The sequence below is a fragment of the Colobus angolensis genome, unplaced genomic scaffold (assembly GCF_000951035.1).
Source record: "Colobus angolensis palliatus isolate OR3802 unplaced genomic scaffold, Cang.pa_1.0 Scaffold57, whole genome shotgun sequence".
NCBI classification, from domain to species: Eukaryota; Metazoa; Chordata; class Mammalia; order Primates; family Cercopithecidae; genus Colobus; species Colobus angolensis.
This window is the reverse complement of record NW_012119265.1, coordinates 1,128,268-1,134,735: the sequence shown is the minus strand read 5'-3', so window position 1 is coordinate 1,134,735 and position 6,468 is coordinate 1,128,268. Positions and strand designations below refer to the sequence as shown.

The window sequence follows — 6,468 nt, the reverse complement described above, 5'->3', positions numbered from 1 at the left end:
TGAGGGGGCAGAGGCGGGGTGGAGGCGTTGGCGCTGCCACGTCTGGGCCGCGGTTCCCGACTGTGGCGCGGGCGGTGGAGGAGGAGGTGGGGCTGGCGCTGAAGCCGGATCCGGATCCGGTGCTGTGCACCCTGGTGAGGGAGAGTCCGACGCGCCTGGCAAGGAGCGCCGACCGCGGGGCCTCTACGGGTGAGGAGGGACCGGGGCCGGGGCTCGAGAGCTGGACCTTGTGTCCTGGGGGCTGGGGCGGGCCTGCCTTCAGGTTTATCTAACAGGTGTGACTGGTGCCCCGGCGAGGCCCCCGGGGGTGGAGGAGCCGGGCATTAATCCTCGCCAGCTGGGTGCACATGGTGTGGAGCGCGGGTCCCAGGAAGTTGAACGCACGCGCGCCTGGAGCAGAGGTTAACGATGATGGCCAGCGGTCCGGCCATACGAGGGTCTTGGCCTGGCAGGACTGGAACTGGGACTGGGGTCGGAACTTCGCTTCCCAGACTTTGGCGTGGGAAATGAGACAGTTGGTCGCGCTCTCTGCAGCCATCGGTTTTGAATGGACACGAATGTCCCAGGCCCCTTCTATTCCCGGGCGCATCCCACGGTGGTCGGGAGCCACTGAGGCAGCTGCTCCGAAGACCACCTCCGCACCGACTAGGTCGGCGCTTTCCCCACGGTACAGAGGGACATCCTTTGTCTCCTTTTCCTAGGCTCCTACCTCTAGAAACACCGAGTAGTGTACTGTGATTTCTGTTGTAGGAACTGATGTTTATGTAAGCCAAACTAATTTAAAATTTTCATACAAAATTGAACGGACGATTATACGATTCGTTTTGTTAGGATAATCCCTCATGAACGAATCCTAGAATGGATCTCAAGAAATTTAGGCAGGATTTGCCAAATAGGGGAGAGAGCGCTAGCTGTATGGTATGATGATGTGAAGATTGGGGTCTGCTGAGGATGGTAATCGAGGTCAAGATGCGAAAACAAGAGGATTCTAGCCCCAGGTCACTTATATGCTGTGTTACCTAAGGGGCAAGTCTTGGGAGTTCCAGGTTCTCCAGCTTCCTCATCTGTAGACTGGGAATAACACCTAGATTGTAAAGGTCAAATAAACTATCAGAAAATACTTTTGAAAACTCATGCAGTTACACAGTTTAATAAACATGGCCAGGTGTGTTAAAAATCATTAACGAAATAGATTCAGAATGGATTCTTGTTATCGAAATTGTTATAAAATGAATATAGAGGAATCCGAAGTCTGCCCCTCCCCCATTCACCTGTACTTAGAAGGTGCCCCAGGAGCTCTTGAGAAATACTTAGAGTGGTTTAGATTTGGCCTTAGATTATGTTTTTAAAATCTGTAGATCGACTTTTAAAATCTTCATCTCCGGTGTCTATTACTTGTTGCTCTCAGTTGGTTGCTTCTAGCAGCAGCCTCTCTCCCCAATTCGTATTCCAATCTGATACCGAGGCTCAGAAGCCAAATAGTTGAAATTTTGTTTAAAAATATTCAATTGAGTGAAAAAATATTAAATTGACGTGATGACTAGTAAAAATGAATTTGGTGTATGTTTTCCGCGGTATTGTGGCAGTTTGGGAATTTTTTTTTTCTGTCCTTCTGGATTTTCTGAAATGTGACCTACAAGTAAGTCTTATTTGTTATTCATTCACTAGGCATTATTGGGCTAGGGTTAGGCTTAAACGGGTCTTCTAAACGCCCGCTAATTTAGCAGTTAATCAGAAAAGGTTCTGAGGAATACTTAAGGAGGGTTAGTGTTTACTATACTTTTTAAAGTTAATCTAAAAACTTTAAAGATCCTAATGATACGAGATTTTGCTTCATGCAACTGTGCAATTTTATTTGCAGAAATTTCCTGGTTTTGCAGTATCTGGGCACCTGAAGATGCTAAAAGATTATTTATATAAAGTTACTTATTTAATTATGTTCTAAAACCCTTTGGAACTGAGTTTCAAGTCATATCTTGCTTCACCTTGCCCAGTACATTAGTTGGGCACCAGCAGAATTTTACCGTTTTGAGGACAGAGTGAGCTAAAGTGGGCCTTCAGTATGGCTCTGTTTTGTAGAAGAGCCCATAAAAACATTTTTGATCTTAATTTCTGATTGCCTGGTTAATAGATTCTTATTTCAATCTGGAATGCTTTGTTTAATGTGACTAGTCTGATTCCCATTTTCCAAATGTAGGTTCTAAGTGCTGCTTATGACTTAATTTTTAACCCTTGTACAAATAAGGTAGGGAATATATCTACTCTAGTGCACCTTCAGTGTAATGGTTAAGAGCAGAGTCTGAAGTCATACTACCTAGCAGGACTGGCTAAGTATCTGTAGTAATCCAAATTAAAATGCAGAGTTCTTTGTTAAAAAGTTAAGAATTTCAAAACAGTGGCAGCAGGGCATTAAACTAAGTGACCTGTGCCCTCTGCACAGGTCAGGGGCTTCTGAAGCTGGCCCTGTTGCCTCATTTTGAATCCTCACTCTGTTCCTTATTGGCACTGTAACCTTGAGCAAGTTACTGTGCCTGCTTCCTTATCTGTAAAATTGGGATAATGATACATCGTTCACTGTATTTTTAAGTTAACATATAGAAAGTTTTCATTAAGTGTTAGCCAATATTATTTATTTTTATGATCATTCGTGGAATAGGACTGTCTCTAAAGTACAAGAAAATATTAGTATTTCCTGGTTAAAACTCATTAGTTAAGGGCTTCATAATCCTAGTTGTTTTCCTGTATGCTTCTTCCCTGTCATGAAAATTATTAACCCTATTTTTCATGTTTTCTAGACCACATTTTTATTGTAAACACAGATTTTATAGGAAAAAGGAATCTAGTTAAATGTGGTTAAGGTTGATTTAAATTCTCTTTTGAGTTTTCTTTGAACTTTGTATTTACAACTATGTTTAATAGTGTGACCAAAATGTTTAAATAGTGTGTGTGCTGCCTTGAGGAATTTACGTTTTTAATACTGTACACATTTCACTTTATTAATAAATACTTAGCCTGTTTATCTACATACCTGAAAAACAATGTTGCTACCTACCTTTCAGATGAGAGTACACACAAAAACCTCAAGGATCCCATTTAGACAAAACACTAAAACACATGGATTCAAATTCATCTATTAAAAACTTGTTTCGGCTGAGCATGCTGGTTCATGCTTGTAATTCCAGAACTTTGGGAGGCCGAGGCTGGAGGATCACTTGAGGTCAGGAGTTCAAGACCAGCCTTTCCAACATGGCAAATCCCCAACTCTACTAAAAATACAAAAATTAGCCAGGCGTGGTATAAGTCTGTAGTCCCAGCTACTCGGGAGGCTGATGTGGGAAGCTGAGGTAGGAGGATCACTTGAGCCCAGGAGTTCGAGGCTGCAGTGAGCTATGACTGCACCACTGCACTCCATCCTGGGTAACAGAGTGAAACCCTGTCTCAAAACAGAATAAAGCAAAACAAAAAACCTATTTTGAATGGATATTAAACTTGTTAAATTTGAAATGACTGCTTGATCATCACAATTTCTGTATTTTCCTTAATACTGTTAGAACTAGGTATAGTGTGTGCAGCATAATTTGAATCCTTTGTGTGTGTGTGTGTGTGTGTGTGTGTGTGGCTGGGGGGACCTCTCAGCAGTCTACATTATAAACTGTGTTATTCTTTTCTATGCAAGAATGCTAACTTTTGGTATAACATAAACATAACAGCCTGTCATTCTTTTTGCAGTCCCTGTAACCAGCACAGTGCCTGATTCATGAATTAAAATAAAGGTGAAAAAAATGAACAAGAATTTATGAACTTGAATTTTAAATTTATTGCTAACTAGCATGTATCTTATTGAATACTTGCTGTATTCCAGGTATTGCTAAGTGCTTGACTGCATACAGTCATGCATTTAATTCTCCCAGTAATTTCATCTCCATTTTACAAATGAGGAAACTACATTCTAAGAGCTTAATTACCTTAGTACGTACCACACAGTTGACATTTGAACACCAGGTCTGAATCCAAAGCTCATGCTCTTTCTATGCCTAGGTTTAAATCCTGGCTTCACTAGTTTTGTGGCCTTGGCAAATTATTTAACATTTTCTCATCTGTTAAAACTGTAGATAATAACCACACCTAACCTGTAGGATGGTTGAAATAAATGAATTAGTAAAGTTCTTTCAATAGTCTGGCACATAGGAAGTGCTAAGCAAGTGTTAACTTCTGTTGTTACATCACATCACGCTACCTTCCCATAACTACTATATTGTAGCACTGCTTATATAGTTACATAGGATTACACAGGCAGAAACTTACTAGTTTAAGGAAAAGTTAAGAATATTAGCCCTAAAGCATACTGTGACTTATGCAATAAGGAACAATTGGGAGTTAGGTTATTGGGCAAATTGTTCTCTCATTAAAATACGGTTTCTTTAACTGGATATAGAAATAAGTTGGGGACTGCTTTTTTTGGATCTCTAATCCAAAAATCCAACACTCCAAAATTTGAAACTTTATTGAGGGCCAACATGATGCCACAAGTGGAAAATTCCACATCTGATTTCATGTACAAAAAGTTTTCCATGCACAAAATTATTTAAAATATTGTGTAAAATATTTGTGCTATCCGTATAAGGTGTATATGAAACACAGATTAATTTTGTTTTGACTTGGGTCCCATCCCCAAGATATCTCATTATATAAATGCAAATATCCCCAAATCTGAAAAAAAAAATCCAAAATCTGAAATATTTCTGGTTCCAAGCATCTTGGATAAGGAATACTCAACTTTTAACTGTTGGGAAGCATCTGTTTCTTTCAGCAATTCTGTGCTGCACAGAAGCCCCCGGCCCCAGTTTTATGCTTTATATGATTTGTTTTTCCTCCTTCCTATCATTACTTCTCTGCTATTTAGTCTCAATTTTAAAACACTACAACGAGTGAGAACCTGCTCATTTCTAAATGTTCAAAAAAGGGGGGGAAATATCATGATCACTTTTCAATAGCATGAAAAACACCAGCTGTTTTTAAGCTGCTTAGATGTAACTGAGAAACTTACACTATACATTTTAATTTTAATTATTTAATTTTTTTGAGATGGAGTTTCACTCTTGTTGCCCAGGCTGGAATGCAATGGTGTGATCTCGGCTCACTGCAACCTCCACCTCCCAGGTTCAAGTGATTCTCCTGCCTCAGCCTCCCAAGTAGCTGGGATTACAGGTGGCTGCTACCACACCTGGCTAATTTTTTATTTTTAGTAGAGATAGGGTTTTGCCATGTTGGTCAGGCTGGTCTCGACCTCTGGTGATCTTCTGTCCCCACCTCCCAAAGTGCTGGGATTACAGGTGTGAGCCACCATGCCTGGCCCACACTACAGATTTTTAGAAAATCGGCTGTGAAAACAAAATCCTTCAGTGTATATCTATCATAGCCAAGATAAAGTATTTCTGAGAATGCCAAAAAAAATTAATTTGAGCCTGTTCATCAATTATCTTCTATTCATAGTTCATTTAAAACAAAACAAAACAAAAAGCTACATGTGGCCAGGCATGGTGGCTCACATGGTAGCTCTTAAATTTTTTATATTATGTTCTTGGATTTTATTATTGAGCCAAGAAGTCATCCGTTTCAACAGGAAATTGCAAGGGGAAAAATAAAAAATAAAAAAAAAGTAATCTCTTAGTCTTACTTGCCAATAAAGAAAACTTTCAGCCATGCGCGGTGGCTCATGCCTGTAATCCCAGCACTTTGGGAGAGTGAAACTCTGTCTTAAAAAAAAAAAAAAAAACTACATGCCCAATAAGTTTTCTTTTTCCTTGAGAGGGAATTTCACTTATTGCCCAGGTTGGAGTGCAAAGGCACTATCTCAGCTCACCGCAACCTCTGCCTTCCAGGTTCAAGCGATTCTCCTGCCTCAGCCTCCTGAGTAGCTGGGATTACAGGCATGCGCCACCACACCCATCTGATTTTTGTATTTTTAGTAGAGGCAGGGTTTCCCCATGTTGGTCAGACTGGTCTTGAACTCCCGACCTCAGGTGATCCGTCCACCTCGGCCTCCCAAAGTGCTGGGATTACAGGCATGAGCCACCGTGCATTGCTGAAAGTTTTCTTTTTTGGCAAGTAAGACTGATAGATTACTTTAAAAAAAAAAAAAAAATTTCCCCCTTGCAATTTCCTGTTGAAACAGATGACTTCTTGGCTCAATAATAAAATCCAAGAACATAATGTAAAAAATTTAGGAGCCCATGAAAAGTCAGCTATACATTAGTAGCACAAACCCAGAGGAAAAACATGTTTTAAAAGACCTGATAATAGCCGGGGGCGGTGGCTCATGCCTGTAATCCCAACACTTTGGGAGGCCGAGGTGGGCAGATCACCTGAGGTCTGAAGTTCCAGACCAGCCTGGCTAACATGGCAAAATCCCGTCTCTACTAAAAATACAAAAAATTAGCCAGGCGTGGTGTCACATGCCTATAATCC

At 40.8% G+C, this 6,468-nt stretch overlaps 1 protein-coding gene across 1 annotated transcript in view; it reads left to right on the top strand.

The window, feature by feature from the left end:
- The first annotated feature begins 6 nt into the window (after positions 1 to 6).
- The window catches only part of GNPNAT1 (glucosamine-phosphate N-acetyltransferase 1), a 14,565-nt gene continuing 8,103 nt past the window's right edge, over positions 7 to 6,468 (top strand). The window contains exon 1 of the mRNA XM_011961807.1: positions 7 to 189. The gene's annotated coding sequence lies outside the window, so the exon portion shown is untranslated. The remainder of the gene's footprint in view (positions 190 to 6,468) is intronic.